The 21974-nt window shown below is 39.6% G+C and overlaps 1 long non-coding RNA gene across 4 annotated transcripts in view; it reads right to left on the bottom strand.

The window, feature by feature from the left end:
- LOC103348092 (uncharacterized) overlaps positions 1–21974 on the bottom strand; it is a 377752-nt gene that overhangs the window by 133596 nt on the left and 222182 nt on the right. For 3 of the 4 annotated variants that reach the window (XR_016235838.1, XR_016235841.1, XR_016235840.1), the window contains exon 2: positions 17668–17765. This is a non-coding gene — a long non-coding RNA (uncharacterized LOC103348092). Of the gene's footprint in view, positions 1–2551; positions 3586–17667; positions 17766–21974 lie in introns of those variants that run through there. The other variant, XR_016235839.1, reaches the window with a different exon arrangement.

The following is a 21974-nucleotide window of genomic DNA, read 5'->3' as shown; positions in this document are numbered from 1 at the left end:
ACTTCAATCAAAATATATTTACTTTACATTTCTCACCTTTAGAGGACATTGGTTTCCAATGAGCTTTGAAACCTGGGGAACAGTTTTGAGCTAGGTAATGGAAAGATAAAGAGTATAGAATAAGAGACAACGGGAATAGCGATGGATGAGTGAGATTTTCAATATAGCAGCAAAAGAGGAGAGAAAACTTGAAAATAATCAAAGGATCCTGGTACTGTTTTATGTTTCAGTCATGCCTTTCCTCTGAGAGAGATAGTATAAGCCCAAGAAGTTAGATCCAGTCTACTCTAGATGAGAAGAAACAGCATAAACTTGGTCTCCCACCTGCTCATCCTCACCTCTAGCTACTTCAAGTCAACACTGGCATTAACTCTACTACGTTTAAAGGCAACCTAAGTTCCTATGTCCACAATTCCAGTCTCAAGACCACCTTCGTGTTACTTTCATAGCCTTGCTGTCATTCCAGCTCAACCATACCTTAGCCTGAGGGTATACAGAGTAATATAAATGGGAACTACAGGCACTCTGAAGGGAATGATAGCAGGAATGTCTCTTAAAAGGGCAGCTTAAAAACAACTTAGTGAACCTAATTAAAATCTTAGCAGAGTACAGAAAGCTAACTTAAAAATTATATAGAAAGACCGGCACCACGGCTCAATAGGCTAATCCTCCACCTAGCAGTGCCAGCACACCGGGTTCTAGTCCTGGTCGCGGCGCCGGGTTCTTTCCCGGTTGCCCCTCTTCCAGGCCAGCTCTCTGCTGTGGCCCAAGAAGGCAGTGGAGGATGGCCCAAGTGCTAGGGCCCTGCACCCCATGGGAGACCAGGAGAAGCACCTGGCTCCTGCCATCGGATCAGCGCAGTGCGCCGGCCACAGCATGCCAGCCTTGGCGGCCATTGGAGGGTGAACCAACGGCAAAAGAAGACCTTTCTCTCTGTCTCTCTCTCTCACTGTCCACTCTGCCTGTCAAAAAAAAAAAAAAAATTATATAGAAAAACACAGGATCAGTACAGCCAAAATAATTTTGCAAAAGAAAAAAGTTGGAGGACTCAGAAGCTAATTTCAAGACTTCTTATAAGCACTGTTCTGGTGCAGTAGGTAACCCACTGCCTGCAGTGCCCACCTCATATGAGCACAAGTTTGAGTCCCAATTGCCCCATTTCCAGGAAAGCTCTCAGGAAAGCAGCAGAAAATGGCCCAGGTGTTTGAGCCCTGGCCACCAACATACAAGACCCACATGGAGTTCCAGGATCCTGGCTTTGAGTTAGCCTTTGCAGCCATTTGAGGAGTGAATAAGAAAATGAAAAATTCTCTGTCTCTTCCTCTTCCCCTCTCTTTTTAACTCTGCCCCCAAATAAATATAAATAAATCTTTTAAAAAAGATTTCTTATAAAATTTACAGTAGCCAAGACACTGTAATATTGGTGAAAAGATGAACACATAGATGAATGAAACAAATAGAATTCAAACATAGAATGACATATACATGGCACATTGGGTTTTTACAAAGCGTCAAGGCATTTTGTAGATAAGCAACATCTTCATCATATAGTACTGGAACAATTACACTTCCCATATACAGAGAAATAAACTTCAACCTCTACACAGCTCAATACACAAAAATTAACTCAGAAGGAATCATAGGTTTAAGTTTAAACATAAAACTAGGAAAAACATTTATTAGCTTGGCTTAGGCAAAGATTTCTTACATAGGATCCACAAACAAAATAAAAATAAATAAGAGCCACAAAGGAACAAAAATTGATAAATTGGCTTTCCTCAAAGTTAAAAAAAGCTTCTCTTTGAAAGATTAAGCTAAGGAAACAAGTTAGAAACTAAGAGAAAATACCTGCAAAACATCTGATAAAGGACCGATAATAAGACAACTCAATTTTAAAAACAGGTAAAAGATGACACAGCACATTTTACCAGAGAGTAAACATGAAGTAAGTAAGTACATAGGGGAAAAAAAAAAAAAAAAAAACACACACACATTGAGTATCATTCACCATGGGGCCAGTAAAGTTGCCACTTGGAACTCACGTCCTGTATCAGGTTGCAGTTTGAGTTGCAGCTAGTCTGCTAGTCTGCTTCCAATCCAGTTCCCTACAATGTGCATGGGAAGGCAACAGAAGATGACCCTAGTATTTGGGTTCCTGCCACCCATGTCGGAGACCAGGTTGGAAGTCTGGACTCCTGGCATCAGCCTAGCCCAGTCTTGGCTCTTGCAGCCATTTGGGGAGTGAACCACTGGATGAGTGCTCTCTCTTGATCTCTCTCTTGTGCTGCCTTAAATAATCCTTTTAAAATTTTCAAGAACCTGTTCCCCTAAATTGGGGAATTTTATCATGTGAAAATGATACTTCTCTAAACCCAAAAAAGTATTACAATAAATGAAAAATTGTACATATATTCTCATAAAATGTGATTCTAATATTTATTTAAACTGAATCAGGGTAGAATACAGACTATAACTTGAATTATTGAAATTTGTGATGGATTTTCAAATGAATAAAGTATATATTCTTAAATTGTTTAACACAAGTAACAGTTCAAAATTGAAGCATCATTTAGTATTACTGTCATTGACTGGCATCCATAAGTAGTTGGCTGGGACACAATTCAGCATTTATTTATTCAAACATTCAAGATCCATTTTTTGGACATTATTAAACCAGAAACCTACAAAAGACAATTCTCCCAAGTTCTGGGCCAGTAGGATATGTTCAGTCTTCTCTAATAAACTTTCATAAGGTATGGTCAGATTAGATAAAATATTAGAAAAATAATTTCCTACTTAATTTCAGCCAGTCCATAATGGTAGAGTCGCTTACTATTAGAAGAGCATTTCACACAGAAAGCCAACATCTAAAATACTGGATTCACAATACTAAGAATGAGTGAAGCTTACTGAAGACATTTTGGGGCAGGGATCCGGTGCAGCAGTTAAGACGCTGCTTGAGATATCCACACCCCCTTATCAGAATGTCTGGGCCCAAGTCTCAGCTCTGCTTCCAACTCCAGCTTCCTGCTAATGTACATCCTGAGAAGCAGCAGGTGGGAGTTTCAATGTTTGGAACCCTGCCATGAGTTTGACTCAACCTTGACTACTGCAGGCATTTGGGGAGTGGCATCTACGTCAAAATTGTTTTCTCTACTTGTGACCTTCAAATTTGCAACACTGAAACAATGCATCAATTTCAACAGGGCCACTCCTGAACATGAATTCACCAATGTTTCCAGAGTTCTCTAAAGATGAGCAAGCGATTCAGGGTGTGCCACCTATGCATTTCCACGCCTGTACAGGCCTAGAAGCACCTACACTTGATTAATGTTGTACTTTCACCATCTTGAAATTCTTGATTTTATAGATTTTATTTGAGAGGTAGAGTTACAGACAGAGTGAGAGCGAGAGACAGAGAGAAAGGTCTTCCATCTGCTGGTTCACTCCCCAGATGACCGCAACAGCTGGAACTGAGCCAATCCGAAGCCAGGATCCAGGAGAGTCTTCTGGGTCTCCCATGTGGGTGCAGGGGTGCAAGTACTTGGGCCAAATTCCACTACTTTCTCAGGCCACAGCAGAGAACTGGATTGGAAGAGGAACAGCCAGGACATGAACAAGTGCCCATATGGAATGCTGGAGCCACAGTGGGAGGCTTAGCCCACTATGCCACACCACTAGCCCACATCTTGAAATTTTTAATAATTCCTGAATAACAGTCTTACATTTTCATTTTGTACCTGACCCACAAATTATGTAACAGCTCCTAATACCATAAATAACAAAATCAACGTGATGATTCTGAGTTACTCTTTCTGTATTAGACTGAAATCTAATCCAAATTATCTTGAAACACTTTAGTGAAGAAAACTACAGCTGGAAAATTGGCAAGCTGGGTTCATAAAATTTCTAGGAACTTCCATTAAGATAGACATGTTGAGAAGATGATTCATTTGTTTGAGGGTTTTGAGTTTTCACTTCCTATGCCAGATAAAACTATATATATATATATATATACACACACACACACACACACACAAGATAGGGGCTGGCACTGTGGCACAGAGGGTAAAGCTGCCACCTGCAGTGCCAGCATCCCATATAGGCACCGGTTTGAGTCCTGGCTGCTCCACTTCCCATCCAGCTCTCTGCTATGGCCTGGGAAAGTGGCGGAAGATGGCCCAAGTGCTTAGGCCCCTGCACCCACGTGGGAGACTTGGAAGAAGCTTCTGACTCCTAGTTTCAGATTGGCTCAGCTCCGGCCATTGCAGCCATCTAGGGAGTGAATTAGTGGATAGAAGGCCAGCCCCTCCCTCCCTTCCTCTCTCTCTCTGTAACTTTGCCTTTCAAATAAATAAATAAAATCTTTTTTAAAAAAAGACATATATTCTCATGTAATCATCTATCTTTGTATGGAAGTATATATTTAGGCTTTGTTTTATCTGAATAAAATCTGGATAGTTCTTGTCCTAAAGGTATTGTTCCCTGATTGGTGGTAACTAATATACAGAATACCAAAAATGTAATGAAGATGAACAAAATTGACATTTTGAGATTTGATTATTGTTTATAGTCCTTGTCTAGACTCCTGAGGAACAATGGTTTTTCTACATACTAGTGATTGAATTCTTTATTTAGTGTGTGTGTGGGGGTGGGGGGTTAAGCTTGTAATTATAAATTGAAAGTATGCCATTGAAAAATTAAAAGAAAAATAAGAAAGGAAGGAGGATAGAAGGTGAGAGTGAGGGAAAGGGAGGGTAGAGTGGAAAGTATCATTATGTTCTTAAAATTGTATATATGAAATACATGAAATTTGTTCTCTATATAATAAAAAATTAAATATTTATGTCATATATATAATGAGTGACTACCACGTACCAGGCATTGAGCTCAACCCTAGACAGACTATCAAAAAAGAAAGTTAAGCAAACAACAAAAAAGAAAACAAAATTTCTTCCCTTATGAAACTTTTAGTCACTAAAATAGCCACTCCTTGTCCTCCCATTTATAGCCTGTATAATTTCTTACAATCTTCCCAGGGCAATGGTTTTTAATCTGGAAACCTAGAAGAACAATATGCTATATACTACCTTTTGTAATAGTAATTTAAGTGATTGTGCATTTTTAAATATCAGGCTTTCTTGCATAATAATGGGAGAAAGTTGGTTTAAAAAATGTCTCGGGCTACGTGAAAGGTATCCCATAACTGCTTAGCATTTCTTCTACCCTAAACCATGTCACCTTTCTTCCCTGTGTAAAAAAAAAAAAAAAAGAAAAGAAAAAATGGCATGCACTATCATAGTCTGAGAGCTGGCTCCCAGCCCAGACAGCTCCTAGAGCCAGCAGGGCCCCAGGCAGCAGTGTCTTTTATAAGTGGGCTAAAAGCATTTGGCTTGAATCTCAAATGCCGAGTCTTTCTGCAAGATGGCAAATACATAACCCAAGTGCTTTGGAGCGGAGCTGATTTTAAAAGCATTAGAGCAATTGAACTTTCTCTTAATCGCGATCCAAACAAAAACCAGTTGGTCCCCTGCAGTGTGTCCTCATCCTCAGCAGTGTGACTGTGGCTTCTTGGTCCTGGAAAAGTGTCTTCCTCATGAATTTGCCACAGCACAAGGCAGCAGATGCCTCCTATCTATTTCCATACCAGCTCTTGAGTTGAGGAAGTAACAACTGATTGGAGCTAAGCTGAACCTGGAAACATCCTGAGGCTGATTTTGAGGTTACAAAATCAACAGGTGCCATTTTTCTGTGCTTGGCAATGGGGAGCAATGTCAAGCCATCAAAGGACCCTCATATACTTGGAACATGAATGAAGGGTCATATGCCTCGATAGCTTGGCAGGGGTGAGTTTAGTTCCTACAAAGCATATAGAGGCTTTTATTCCTCCATTCAGTGAAAATGCATTGTTTTATGTGCTCAGACTACCGCCTCTTCCTTGCAATTTTAGGAAATATATACTTCTGGTGGGAGCTGCCAATTTACTATCCCAGAATCCCATCCCACAGTTGGACACATGACCAGTAGCAGCCAATCAAATTCTTCCTCTGGGTTTTCTCATAAGTCCTAGAGGGGGCAGGGAAGAGCTTTCTTTCTTCTCTGGTCACTGGACTATAAGAACACAAGATCTTGGATTCCTGGAGTCTCCTGGAACAAGTCAACCAGAAAAGATGAGGCTAGAAATTGGAAAGAAGCACAAATGAGAGATTATGAGACTGCCCTGATAAGCCAGTTACTGGACCTATGCACATATCTTTCCAACTCTGCTTTCAGAGAAGTCACTCATGTACCCTGAAATCAGTCGATGATGGTATGTCTACCACAGTTAGCGAACACTACCAATCAGAACTTTTTTATCTTGGAGGGCTGGTTAGTAAACATTTCCCAGCTTGCCACTGAGTATATAATTCTCTAAATTAAAAGGTTATGTTGTTATCAGTTTTAAAATATTCTAATCCATTATCTGCTCAAATGTCCCATGATTTTAGCAAAAACATCACTCTTCTATGTTTTGTTTATACTCATTCTCATTGGGTTTCTGATACTTTCAATGAAAAGAATCCTGACAAATTCTCTCCCTACTCTGAAGGCTACAACCTGCTGGCTATCAAGCCAATTCAGGTAGTGTCCAGAGAGTGAGAGGGAGCCAGGTTCTCAGATTCAAGGAAACGCTCCTCCAGCCAATTAACTTTCTTAAGTCCTGTCTGACTTAAGGTACGAAATACATGGGAGCAATTTATTAGAACCTAATGCTCTTTTCTGTGCAAAGTCTATGTGCTGGCAATTAGGCAGGAGAGGGTGAGGAGTGAGAAGAAGCAAGGCATGACCAAAGGACCTGCATAAAGCCAGCCACTGCTTATCACACAACAAAATCAAAGTGTGCCTATGTACACAGACTTCTATTTGTATCACCAGCTGTTCCCTTATCCAACTCAGTAACTTCTGAAAATCAATAGCATCTACTCAAAGGTAGAAACTAGGTTAATGAATTTCATTTAAATTGCCATGAAAGAGAAGAGAGTCCCTTATGGGCACATCAATCTATAGAATAATTTCATATGCACGTTAATCCAACAAAACAAAATAAGATGGAAAAGGAGACTGTAAGGCAGCAAAGACAAATTAAAGAATAATTCAGCTAAAACTACCACCACCCAATAAAATCTTGCTACAATCCCAAAAAATACAAAGGAAAAAAGCAGAGATTAAAACAAAAGTGGGGGCAAATGCTGTGGTGTAGCGGGTTAAAGCCCTGGCCTGGAGCACCGGCATCCCATGTGGGTGCTGGTTCTAGTCCCAGATGCTCCTCTTCCGATCCGGCTCTCTGCTATGGCCTGGGAAAGCAGTGGAGAATGGCCTAAGTTCTTGGGCTCTTGCACCCGTGTGGGAGACCCAGAGGAATCTCCTGGCTCCTGGCTTCAGATTGGCACAGCTCTGGCAGTTGCGGCCAATTGGGGAGTGAACCAGCAGATGGAAGACTTGTCTCTCTCTCTCTCTCTCTCTCTCTGCCTCTGTTTCTCTCTCTGTGACTTTCAGGTAAATAAATAAATCTTTTAAAAAAAGCAAAAGCAAAAATATTTAAGAATGACAAAGATACATAGAATAAGGACAAATTGTTGGTCTCCCTTAAGTATAGAACCAAAGAGATGGTCATTCAAACATTACTAGGAGGAAAATTTCCCTCAAAATGAAGAAAAGACTGCATCTGCTAATACACAAATATAAACCATATTGAGGACATACCTAGCTTGTCTACCTAATACACCTAATACCCATTTTCCGTCACCTTTCCCAACAACAACAAGTTTCCATGCAGACATCCACCCTTCCTCTACGTGCTGTCTAGACTAGATTCCACAGCCTTTTGTCAAGGGTTGTCTTGGATTGGTTCAATCCAGTGAGAGATCTGCTACCAAACTATTTATTTCTCAGAAGATAATCTGTCTTTTGTGTATATAAATAATAATATGTGTGTAAATAATTATATAGTAATATGAAGATATTATCTTTATTACCAGTGTTTTGTACTTTCACTATAATGTGGCAATGTACTGATTCATAATAATTTATAATAAATCTTCACAGGATTCAGCCCAGGCAGCTGTGCTCATAAGAGCCAATTATGGATGTCTCTTCCCGACTCCACTTTCAGGGAATTCACTCTGGTGCTCTGAAATCAGTCAGTGACAGCATTTATGGCACAGCAATTAGCAAACACTATAAATCATGGCTATCTTGGAGACCTGGTTGTTAAATACTTAGCGGCCCACTACTGAGTATATAATTATCTAAATTAGGTGATGGCTTTTTTTTTATCAGGTTTGGAAAATTCCAACCCATTATCTCTTTAAGAATTGTCCCTTCTTTATTTTCTTGATTTTATCTTTCAAGACTTTTTTTTTCAACTTTTATTTAATAAATATAAATTTCCACAGTACAACTTTTGAATTATAGCGGCTTTTCCCCCCATAACTTCCCTCCCACCTCCAACCATCCCATCTCCCACACCCTCTCCCATCCCATTCTTCATCAAGATTCATTTTCAATTATCTTTATATACAGAAGATCAACTTAGTATATTAAATTGTTTTATTTTCCATCCTTTTATCTCCCTGTGCTGTATTCCAGGTAATTTTCTCAGTTCTGACTTCCAATTCACTCATTCTTTTTTCGGCTACGTATAATATTATATTCAACTCATCTAGTGATGAACCTATGCTCTATTTGCTCTTCAAGTTTATCTCTTCACAATGTGCTATTCTCGCATTATAATTTTCATTTATTATCTTATCACTTCAACAATTTGAAACAGGGTTATTTTGTAGTCATCTGATTGCTCTGTTACTTTAAGTTTATGGAATTATTGGTATGACTATTTGTATTCTCTGCTGACTCTTTATAAGTTATACCCTCACATTCACTCCATCCTTTTCCTATTCCCAGAATATCTACACACTCTGAGATACGAAAATCTTGCTACAGAATCATTTTACTTTTCCGTTGGTCTGAAATGAGTTTTGAAGTAGTTTCTCAGACAGCATTTCAGCACTGAAGAAGTGAACTAAATTCCAACTTCACATTTATTTTTGGTGGCCAGGAGTCTTAATATCCCTCATTTTTCCCATTCAGAGCTCTAAAAGTAACAAATTTCCTAGCCACACCGACCCAGCAAGTGGATTTTTACCAGCCTCCTTTTAGCAAGGGAGCAGCTTTTCCTTTCCAGCATCCCAGCTTTAAATAGGGCTTTCTGTCCCAGTTCCCTGCCACCACCAGGTCCAGTGCCATAGTTCCCATGTCCACATGGGCATTAATATCCCCTTATCCAGCCTAATAGCCTTCAAAACATCACCACATCTGCTCATAACTTTCCTGCTCAAACATAAATGATGTTTTTTCAAATTAATTTCTATATTTAAATTTGTTCTAATAAATGTTGTCCAGCACATCTATGGTTTCATAACTAGAGGACTGAAAAGTAGATAGAGTTTACATTAATTCTTCCTTTTTTGTTTAAAGATTTATTTATTTATTTGAAAGGCAGAGATACAGAGAGGCAGAAGGAGAGAGAGAGAGAGAATCTTCCATCTGCTGGTTCACTCCCCAGATGGCCACAACAGCAGGAGCTGAGCCACTCGGAAGCCAGGAGCCTTTATTGGGTCTCCCATGTTGGTACAGAGACCCTGGGTCATCTTCTACTCCTTTCCCAGGCCATAGCACAGAGTTGGATTGGAAGTGGAGCAGCCGGGACTCAAACTGGCGCCTATATGGGATGCTGGCACTGCAATTGCAGGCAGCAGCATTACCCACTGTGTCACAGTGCTGGCTCTGACTCTTCCTTTTTTAAAAGATTTGTATGTGTATGCAAATAAATTTATTTATAAAAATATATATTTGAAAGACAGAGTGGCAGAAAGAGGGGAGTAGACATAGAGAGAGCAATCTTCTATCCACTGGTTTACTCCCCAAATGGCCATAATAGCCAGAGCTCGGCCAGATCAAAGCCAAGAGCCAGTAATTTTATCCTCATCTCCCACATGGCTAGCAGGGATCCAAGCATTTGGGCCATCTTCCACTGCTTTCCCAGGTGCATTAGCAGAAAGCTAGATTGGAAGCAGAGCAAGTAGAATTCAAACCAGCACTCTAGTATGGGATGCTGGCATTGCAAGCAGCAGCCAAATCCTCTGCACAACAAGGCCCAGACCCATGAGTTTCTATTAACTCAGCCAATCTTGCTGCCAGGGCCAGAACACATCCTGTTTTCATCTCTGTATATTAGAAACAGGATTGTATATGTCCATATAAAAAAACATCTGAATGGTAATGATTGTATTCCAAGAGATCTGGCTTATTTGCTTGTTGGTTGGTTTTAATTTTCCTCATGTGTGTGTATATTTTTTAATATTTTTATAATTAGATTGCTTTTGACTGAAAAGGTAGTTTTTTTTTTGATATGTAGGAACTGCTTTTTTTTTTTTTTTTTTTTGACAGGCAGAGTGCACAGTGAGAGAGAGAGAGACAGAGAGAAAGGTCTTCCTTTGCCGTTGGTTCACCCTCCAATGGCCGCCGCGACCAGCGCGCTGTGGCCGGCGCACCTTGCTGATCCGATGGCAGGAGCCAACTACTTCTCCTGGTCTCCCATGGGGTGCAGGGCCCAAGCACTTGGGCCATCCTCCACTGCACTCCCTGGCCACAGCAGAGCTGGCCTGGAAGAGGGGCAACCGGGACAGAATCCGGCACCCCGACCGGGACTAGAACCCGGTGTGCCAGCGCCGCAAGGCAGAGGATTAGCCTAGTGAGCCACAGCGCCGGCCGATGAAAAGGTAGTTATGGAATAAATATCAATGTCTTCCCACGTCTGTTGGACAAAGACTGACCTCCTTAGCATGTTGACAAATGACTTTAGTGATTGAACAACATTCTTCCTGTCTAGACCCATGTCTCAATATTCCCCATATTCCCTAACTTCTGGTTCACTGAACAGCCCAGCACTTCCCACACAAGCCTTTCACTGTCACATTCTCATGACTTTTCTGAGGTGGAACTCTCAGTGTGTCCTCACCCTTCCAGCAGGTCCCAGTGTTACTCAACCCTCAAGACCACGTCTTTCTTACAGTCTCTTCCCTTTACTTCCTGTTTTAGTCTTCCCTAGCCCTTACTATGCAGCACTTGCCATATTAGATCACATTTATTTATCTGTCTGCTTCCCTCTTTAGGAAAGGGCAAAGACTATGTCTACTACTCTTTATGCCTCATTTATTCAATAAATGAGTCCATGAATAAATAAATGAAATGAGTATTCACCACTTGCTGAGCTAAAAGCAGGCTTCTCAAGGATTTCATACCTTAGACTGTGAGTGGCGTGCAGGTGCATTTGGGAATGCCAGATAATTTCTTTGTGTCTTCCTTGGGTGGTAAAGAATTGGGATATTCTGGCAGCCTTGAGTAGCTGCTGGGAAGTACTTAGAAGAGGAACAGCCAGTAGTATTCTATTATGTTTATACAGGAATTGCCTTCAGTTGTCATAGCACTTTCACAAACAACATTCCGCTAACCATTTCAGGGAAACGGGGCCAACAGTCATGTACCCAGTGTAACTTACAGCACTGAAGACTCATCCAAAGACTTAGGGAGACAACCTTGACCTGGGCCTTCTGTTGACCTGCCCAGATCTGGCCTCCATGGGCAGCCTGTTTCTCCATTTCCAAAATGAAGAGGTAATAACCTCAGAGGTCCTTACTCTTGATTGCTTCATGAGCATAGGCCTGTGAGAATTTGTTGAAGGAGCCCTGCCTAATTCAAGTTCTCAACTTCTCTCCAGCCACCTTTTCTAGACTTCTGATCAAGGTTTAGTGCCAGTGCCTAGAGTTCAACTACTGTAGCAACCCAAATCTTTTGACCAACCACATCCATACTCCACTCTTTCTACCATGATTCTTTCTTTGATTAGACTGCCCTTTCTCTTGAGAGACCAAAGGAACAGTTACGTAACTGAAAACAGCTAGACTTAACCAAAAACTTTAACAGCAAAGTAAGACATCCCATACACACACACACACACACACATGCACAACTCACTAAAATCACCAAGCACAGTATAGAAACCTAAACAAACCTGACACATCTTAGCTGCTGTTTCCCCTGCCTCATTGCACACCAACAATTCTTTAGATAAAGCTTTACTGTTGTATTACTCAGCATATTTGCAACAAAACTGAAAAGATCCACTCCAATTGTCCAACTAATAAATGAGCATTTTTCATCAATTGTTTTTTTCCTTCTTGTTTCATTTTCATCACACGTTAACACCTTGTGGGTAATTATAAGCAGAAAGTAAGCCTGTTTTCTTACGTAATCATCACATAGTTAATTTTACACAGTAGTCAGAAAGCTATTCTGTGAATGAGGCAAAGGAATATATATATATATACATATATACACACACACATACATATATATATATAAAACCTAACATTCCTTACAGTGCTTCCATCAATATAAAATAACTGTACTAAATTTAAAAAAACAAAGGCTCCTAAAACCAAAAGGCAAAACAGGAACCACAATCTACGAGTATGCATTTGTGAGATTCATTTAGGATGAATTGGAGCTAACTGATTTCAACTCCACATCACTGTCTTATAATTTGATCTTATATTGGAAAAAAAATGCGGGGCACATTCTTCAAACAAAGAAAAATAAACATGAACCTGCTATCAGAGCACAGAGCAAGAACAGAGCTAAGCACTGCCACAGCCCAAGTCCATGCAGCTGACAAATAAGAAACTCACCAGGACTGACTGGTTGGAGTTGACCTATAAAAATGGCACGGAGCCGAAGAAGGCAAGTTAAGTAAAACTGCTCAGTTTGTTTTACTTTTCTGGTGAAATGACCATTTGTTTCCAAATAGTCCCCAAGCTCATGTCTTTAATGGCCATTACTCCACTGTACTGGCATGCTGCTGAGGGCTTCGCTTATTCCCTAATTATCAAAAAGGGCTGCTGGAATTTATTAAGAAATTATAAGTAATATCCCAAGGACCTTCAAAACCAAGTTTGGCAATATCCTTCATTCTTATATCAATGTGACTTTCCCTTCATTTGCTCTGAAACAGAACAGAACTGGACAATACTGGGATCACCTGAGTCAAAGATGAGCCAGCCAGCTATTTTCCCATGACTTATTTTAAAAATCCTTCAAATGTGCACACAAGAACAAATCAAACCAGTTTAATTAGTAAAATATAATCACAAATTATGCACAGCTATTAAATTAACCAATACAAAGTGTAATCCACTTAGATATTATTAAAAAAAAATCATGACCTCTATTTGAATTGTCCCAGAAACTGAAATATGTAAAAAATAAAGAAATCTTATTTAAAATTCAGAGTTTCTTAATTTTTTTTTTTCACTCTTAACTCCTTACTAATCCAAGTCCAGTCCCGTGGCAGCCAGTGTTATCAAGTAAAGTAGTTCACTCTCATAAAAATATTGCTCAGGATTGTCTGAAGCCTATCAAAATTCAATGTCAAACAAAAAAAAAATACTAAGAGGGATAACGTATTAAGTTGTTCATCAACAGGGCAAGGACTGATCAAGTCACCGTTTCTCATAGTGTTCATTTCACTTCAACAGGTTTCCTTTTTGGTGCTCGGTTAGTTGTCACCAATCAGGGAGAACATATGATATTTGTCCCTTTGGGACTGGCTTATTTCACTCAGCATAATGTTTTCCAAATTCCTAACAGGGATCACTTTTCAGTTAAAATTTAAACACCTAAGAATAATTGTGTGTTAATTACAGAGTTCAACCAATAGTAGTAGAAGAAAACAAAAAAAAATACTAAAATGGATAAAGTATTACATTGTACATCAATAGTCAGGACAAGAGCTGATCAGGTCACTGTTTCTCATAGTGTCCATTTCACTTCAACAGGTTTCCCCTTTGGTGCTCAGTTAGTTGTCGCCGATCAGGGAGAACATATGATATTTGTCCCTTTGGGACTGGCTTAGTTCACTCAGCATAATGTTTTCCAGATTCCTCCATCTTGTTGCAAATGACTGGGTTTCATTGTTTTTGACTGCTGTATAGTATTCTATAGAGTACATGTCCCATAATTTCTTTATCCAGTCTACTGTTGATGGGCATCTGGGTTGGTTCCAGGTCTTAGCTATTGTGAATTGAGCTGCAATAAACATGAATGTGCAGACTGCTTTTTTGTTTGCCAATTTAATTTCCTTTGGGTAAATTCCAAGGAGTGGGATGGCTGGGTTGTATGATAGGGTTATATTCAGGTTTCTGAGGAATCTCCAGACTGACTTCCATAGTGGCTTTACCAGTTTGCATTCCCACCAACAGTGGGTTAGTGTCCCCTTTTCCCCACATCCTCTCCAGCATCTATTGTTGGCAGATTTCTGAATATGAGCCATTCTAACCGGGGTGAGGTGAAACCTCATTGTGCTTTTGATTTGCATTTCCCTGATTGCTAGTGATCTTGAACATTTTTTCATGTGTCTGTTGGCCCTTTGGATTTCCTCTTTTGAAAAATGTCTATTGAGGTCCTTGGCCCATCTCTTAAGTGGGTTGTTTGTTTTGATGTTGTGGAATTTCTTGATTTATTTGTAGATTCTTGTTATCAACCCTTTATCTGTTGCATAGTTTGCAAATATTTTTTCCCATTCTGTCGGTTGCCTCTTCACTTTCCTGTTTCTTTTGCAGTACAGAAACTTCTCAATTTGATGCAATCCCAAATGTTAATTTTGGCTTTGACTGCCTGTGCTTCTGGGGTCTTTTCCAAGAAGTCTTTGCCAGTACCTATATCTTGCAGGGTTTTTCCAATGCTCTCTAATAATTTGATAGTGTCGGGTCGTAGATTTAAGTCTTTAATCCATTTCAAGTGAATTTTTGTGTAAGGTGAAAGGTAGGGGTCTTGCTTCATGATTCTGCATGTGGAAATCCAATTTTCCCAGCACCATTTATTGAATTTATTGAATTTTTGTTTGTTCTACTTAATACTTTTGGTTGAATACTGTAATCAATACAGAGTTATTCTTAAGTGTTAAAACTTAACTGAAAAGTGATCGCTGTTAAATATAAGACTAGGAATAAGAGAGAGAAGAGATGTGCAATTTGGGACATGCTCAAGCTGACTTGTCCCAAATGGTAGAGTTAGAAACATACCAGGGGATTCCAATTCAATCCCATCAAGGTGGCATGTACCAGTGCCATCTCACTAGTCCCAGTGATCAATTTCAGTTCACAATTGATCATAATGATAGGACTAAGAGCCAAAGGGATCACATAAACAAGACTAGTGTCTGCAAATACTAACTGATAGAATAAAAAAGGGAGAGAACGATTCAACATGGGAAGCAAGATACACAGCAGACTCATAGAATGGCAGATGTCCTAAACAGCACTCTGGCCTCAGAATCAGCCCTTAAGGCATGTGGATCCAGCTGAAAAGCCCATGAGAGTATTTCAGGCATGGAAAGCCGAGACACTCTGGAAAAAAAAAAAAAACACACCTAAATGAAAGATCTCCGCGAGTGAGATCTCAGTGGAAAAAATGGGCCATCAAAGAAGGAGGTACCTTTCTCTGAAGGGAGGAGAGAACTCCACTCTGACTACAATCTTGTCTAAATACGATCAGAATCAGTGAAGTCAAAAGGCTTCCATAGCCTTGGCAACTCATGACAAGAGCCTAGGGTGATTACTGATGCCATAAACAAGAGTGTCAATTTGTTAAGTCAATAACAGGAATCACTGTGCACTTACTCCTCATGTAGGATCTCTGTCCTTAATGTGCTGTTCATTGAGATTTAATGCTATAACGAGTACTCATACAGTATATTTCACTTTGTGTTTCTATGGGGGTGCAAACTGTTGAAATCTTTACTTAATGTATACTAAACTGATCTTATGTAAAAAAAAAAAAAAAAAGAAAAGAAATTATCAATTCCCAACTTGACTCTCACTAGGATTAAACATGACAATAGGTCTGATCTGATTTCATCATCATTTAAAAAATCATCTATTATTTTTCACTTTATGTTTCTGTGTGGGAGCAAACTCTTGAAATCTTAATGTATGCCAAACTGATCTTCTGTATATAAAGAGAATCGAAAATGAATCTTGATGTGAATGGAAGGGGAAAGGGAGTGGGAAAGGGGAGGGTTGCGGATGGGAGGGACGTTATCGGGGGGAAGCCATTGTAATCCATAAGCCGTACTTTGGAAATTTATATTCATTAAATAAAAGTTAAAAAAAAAGAAAGCCAATTGTTTGTCTTATATAAGTCTGTCTACTAGCTAATGATTTTGAATATGACTCACTTTACTAACCACATTATACACATCACCTAATGTAATTAGCACAAGAACCCTTTGAACAGAAGCAATTATTATTCCTGAGAGTGCAGGGATATATATATAGAAGGCATTGAGAGTTGGGGGAATCAAACATTTTGCCCTTGGTCACAAAGCTGGTAAGCAATGGAGCCCACATTTGGTGTCAGAAGATTCAAAACCCACAACAAAATCCATGCTCTTCACAAAGATGTCACCAAACCACCTTCTCCAACACACATTGTTTTTTTCTGTCCCGGAACTTGAAAGAGTTATAATTTTAATGTTATCTAAGAATACAGCCCTAATTTATTTCCATAAGGTTTCTTTCCTACATCATATTCTGCCTCATTAACTTACAAATTAGAAGCAACACAAACACTTGGAAAACATATATGCATATAAAAGAGTATGTATACACATACATAATATTAGATATATATATATATATATATACTCACACATATATGCCCACATACATACATACTACATATATTCTATTTTATCATCTATCTAAATTGGCACTTCAAGAACCTCATGGCCAAATATAATTAAAAGATAAGTCTATTTTTGTGGAAAAATTTAAAACCATGCATAGTTTTTCATACCATGCATTTTCCATCAATTTTAGAGACACTTAATCTATAACATAGAGAAATGGAGACAAAGACAGAGAAGCAGAGACAGAGACAAAGGAAGATTGGAGAGTCCAACCTAACAAAATGGTATGAAACAGAGATAAATGTAAGTTCCCACACTTATGTCAGGAACTCTGCTAGATATTATGTCCCTAGCACCTCACACAGTGGTTTGCACATAGTGAATACTTTAGTATTGGTGGAATGACTGAGAGTGAATGAGTGGTAAGTGACATTAATGCAATCATGGATAAGGGGCACATGGTTTCCATGTATAAAAAAAAGCCTCAGTGGTCCTCACGGACACTAAAGTGAGCTTGAGCAAGTAAACAGATGTGGCCAGCAGCAGCCGTGGCCACCTGGATGGGGAGCAGCTCGGGTTAAAGAATCAGGAAAGCCCTACACCACAAGGAAAGCAGACCGGTGAAAACCCAAGGTTTTCAAACACTGCAGGGCAGCCTGGGAAATGGGAGTAGGCTAATTTTGTGTGATCTGAAGATAATGAACTGGGAACACCCAACAGAAGCCATGAAGAGGAGTATCTAGGTCCCAAGTGAAGAGCAGATACTCCCTTTATCAATGGTCGTGTCCTCCTTCTGCACTACTTTCCGATCCAGGGCATCTTTCAAGATTCAGAACAAGCTCCAGCTCCTTTGTGAAGCTTCCTTCCCCAGAAAGACTGACCTTGAGTGGTTCCCTCCTTCCAGGAACTTGCATTCTCCTTCAGGATCCTCCCCAAATGCCAGTCCTGTCGCGGTTGCTTCCTTCATTCACTCAGTGCTCTGATAAATGATAGATAAAAAGACAAAAAGGAATAAGACTAAGTTGTCACCCTTTGGGTATGAAAAGTCTTGAGAGAGATAAAGATATAAAGCAAAGGTGACAGGAGAGTTAGTCCAACAGTTTTATGCCCTGAACATAGTTGGTTTAGGAAATACAGAAATCCAAATACATCTGAGGAATCAGGAAAATGTCTCAGAAAAGTGGAGTTTGCTTGGATCTCCCTGATCTGTATCTAACGGAAGTAGGGAGACTAAGTGAAAAGTCAGAGGCTGCCACAAGCACAGCCTATGTTCGACATAGCTAGAGGACACCAGTGCCCATGAGGAACTTGCTAATGCAGCTATCTTTTTCCTTCAATATTTCCTCAATGCACAAATCCCAACAAATAACAGATTTTCAATAATTAGTTATTCGACTAGAATAAATAGTATAAGATCTACAACATTCTCTGACCATCATACTCAGATTAACTAAAGCAGGACTGGGAGAGTCAGCTGGTGGTTACATGAAGATCATCATTTTTTAAAACCTGGACAGTTCATGTGGTACAGTGGAAAGGCATATACTTTGGAGCCAGAACCACCTGGATGTAAAGCCCAGCCTTATGACTACAGAAACAACATTCAACGCTTTGGAGCTTTAGTTTTCCTAATTTAAGTCAGGCCTAACAGTACAGATATCAGAGGCCTATTGTGTAGTCTAAATGAGGTAATATAAGTAAATTCCAAGGATGTTTCCCTGTTAATATTAAACGGCCCATAAATTATACCTGACAATGAAGTCTGTTGAGAAGCCTAACTGTTCAAAGGACAACTCTCATCATTCATTCCTTTGTTACCAAGTCTTCTAAACTAGACCTGGCTATTTACTTATGAAAGAAGTTTGAGTGCCAGAAAACAAATGGAATCCAACTTAACTGGCCTATAAATTGAGAGTATTTGAATATGGGCAAGAGGAAAAGTCCACCAGTGATTGTCATGTGATGCACAATGCTGGTGGTTGATCAGATGGCTAGGGAGTACATTTAGAAGCTTACAGCTGGTTTGCATGCTGTTCAGTCTGTGAAGACCATCAAGTTTGGGTCTGTCCTAAATTAGCAATCCAGGTAATCACTTAAACGTACTTCCCAAAAACAATCCCACAAGAGCCTCTCATTCAACTACTTTTTGTGAAAAGCCTTTCATCTAACAAAGCAAAAAATGAAAATAATCTCCAACCACAGAAGTACAAATATTGCCTGATTCTACTTAATGGCATATCTACAATATTCAAAGTCAGAAAAGCAGAGAACACGACTCTGGTTGCCTGAGGCAAAGGAGAGGGGAAGTGGAAACTGTTTTTCAATAGATACAAAAATTTTGCTATATAAGATGAATACATTCTATGGATCTACTCAATAGATCATACTATCTCTAGTTAACAATATGGTATTGTGGTGTAGTAGATAAGGCTGCCACCTGCAGTGCCGGCATACTATATGGGCATCGGTTTGAGTCCTGGCTGCTCCACTTCTGATCCAGCTCACTGCTATGGCCTGGGAAAGCAGTAGAAGATGGCCCAAGTTCCTGAGCCCTTGCACCCATGTGGGAGACCCAGAAGAAGCTCCTGGCTCCTGGCTCCTGGCTTCAGATCGGCCCAGCTCAGGCCATTGCAGCCATTTGGGGAGCGAACCAGCAGATGGAAGGCCTCTCTCTGCCTCTGCCTCTCTGTAACTCTGCCTTTCAAGTAAATAAATAAATCTTAAAAAAAAAAAAAACATGTAAGATGATAGATCTCATGTTAAATATTCTTGGTACAAATACAAAGTAAGAATTTAAAAAAAAAAACACAAAAGAATACAAGAACATTTTTGGAGGTGATAGATATGCTTAGTATTTTGTTGTGGCATGGTATCATGGTTTGTTATGAATATATCCAAATTCATCAAGAAGCACGCATTGAAAGTATATAATTTATTATATATGAGTATAGCTCAATAAAGCTTCAGTAAATGGAGTTTACCATCGTGGTATGTGACTCACATCCCACTAGTTCCATTCCTGCTCAAATCGTGGTTTCTAATAACTACCCATTACCTGTCTTACCTGTGTGTTTATTCATTTTGCTTTACCTCCAGATAAGTTCAACAGATTCCTATCCTCTGCTTCAGTCTTTGTCCAAGCGACACTGTCTTCACTAAGCCAAATTGCTGTTCTCATTGACCAAGCCAGTAACTTCAACCTGCCTCAGACCAAGCCACCTACCTATATCGTGGAAATTTCCCACATTTAACCCATCCTATCACCTACCAGAACAATCCCAGCCCAGCCATTACTCCATGCCCAGGGAGTTAAGTCATCTGGTTACATTTCACTTGATGATATGTGTCTGTTTGTCTCCTCTAATGGCTTGTAAGGCCTTGGGGGTCGATCTCATGCCTAATCTTTGAGCATACATATGTACACTACTGAGTACATCATTACTGTACATTACTCTAATCCAGTGGGGACGCAATAAAAACCTGTTGACTGAGTGATTTAGCACAGGGATGATTATTACGTAAGCCACTTTGGTAAATAAATTTCAAATAATGACCAGCTCACACAAATGTTTTACTAGCTCACCCTCCCCATGGAATTAATATAAAGAATGAAAATCAGCAGTCATTTCTACTTGCCCAACATTAAATGTTAACTCATCCCAAGAGAGTAGCGACTTTCAAGCCTAATTTCAAGTCAAAATGTCTAAAATGGTTGTCATTCTTGGTGACGTGCTGGGAAGATTCAAAACCTACGGTACCAAATCCAGTCACTTCCACAGGTTATTAACCTCAGTCTTAAAGATCACGATTTCCAGCATATTATTGATAATAATTCTAGAAGTTTATTTTAATTCAGGTTTATCCAATGAAAAGGCACTTATTCTCAAGAACATTCTTAACAAAGCAATTCAATAGGCATGTCAAATTGTATAATTTTTAATATTGAAATAAAATTTATTATAAACCTTAACTTGATTTATATAATTCTCAACTAGCACAATTAATTCAGTATATGGAAATATACCAATGAACATAATCACCAGCCTACATAGACAGCTGAGGCAAAACATTTATAAATGAAAATAAATCTTTAAATAAACTTAACACATGCTGTTTGCCTTTCCCTTTTCTGTTTTCCTTCCATATAAGTCTGTCTGGAGGAGGAGGAGATGGGTCATTTTGCACGTATTCTCTACCAAGTTTTTTTATCCTTCTGATTTGAGAAGGACCAAGGGAGAGCAGTGTGGCTCATAGGTCAAGGAAAACAACTTGCAGATGAATGTTGACTCAATTCCAGTTTTATGGTAGAAAAAATTTTTCTTAAAAAAAAAAATTTATCTGAACGTTGAGGTTCAAAGAGAGAGGGAGAGACAGAGAAAGATCTTCCAACCACTAGTTCACTCCCCAAGTAGTCACATGGCCAGGGCTGAGCCAGGCTAAACCCATGAGCCAATAACTTCATCCAGGGCACTCACATGGGTGGCAGGGACCCAAACACTTGGGCCGTCTTCCACTGCTTTTCCCAGGCCATTAGCAGGGAGCTGGATTAGAAATGGAGCAGCCGGGACAGGAACCTGCGCCCATATGGGATGTTGGTGTTGCAGGTGGAAGCTTTACTTGCTGTACCACAAGGCCAGTCCTGACAAGGACTTTCAGTGCAAGCTGGTGTCAGGCCATCTTGCTGCATTTCCTTGTCCTGTGGGACTCAACTCTCCCTGCCTTAGCATTACCTGAGGCAGACTATGCAGAAGTCCTGCTGCCTGACTTCCACCCCAAATCAATGAATTCAAAGTCTCTGTATGGTTGGCCCCGGCACTGATATCATTTTTTAAAGGTCTTGCAGTTAATTTCAGTGGGTGGTGATGGCTGAGATCCACTGCTGCTCTCTCCCCTTTCTAGAAGATGGTTCCATATCTTTCTCTCTCTTCAAACCTCCCACACCTCCTTCCCATCTTTGCTATCAGCTGACATCTTTGTTTTACATTTAATTGAGAAAGGAATAGTAATCAAAAGAGAATAAAGAGAATTTTCATACCTTTTTAGACAAACTTTTCTTACCTACACCAATGATTTTTGACAAATAATATCCAGATTAATTTATTTTAGGTCATATCTGTATATGGCATAAGTGAGTATAAACATTTCAACTACCAGTATAGATTATAAACTTCAGATATAAATTTAAAGG

This window comes from Oryctolagus cuniculus, chromosome 6 (assembly GCF_051225735.1).
Source record: "Oryctolagus cuniculus isolate XC-2025 breed Fujian yellow rabbit chromosome 6, ASM5122573v1, whole genome shotgun sequence".
Classification (NCBI taxonomy): domain Eukaryota; kingdom Metazoa; phylum Chordata; class Mammalia; order Lagomorpha; family Leporidae; genus Oryctolagus; species Oryctolagus cuniculus.
The sequence above is the reverse complement of the archived record's forward strand: the minus strand, read 5'-3'. Positions and strand labels throughout refer to the sequence as shown.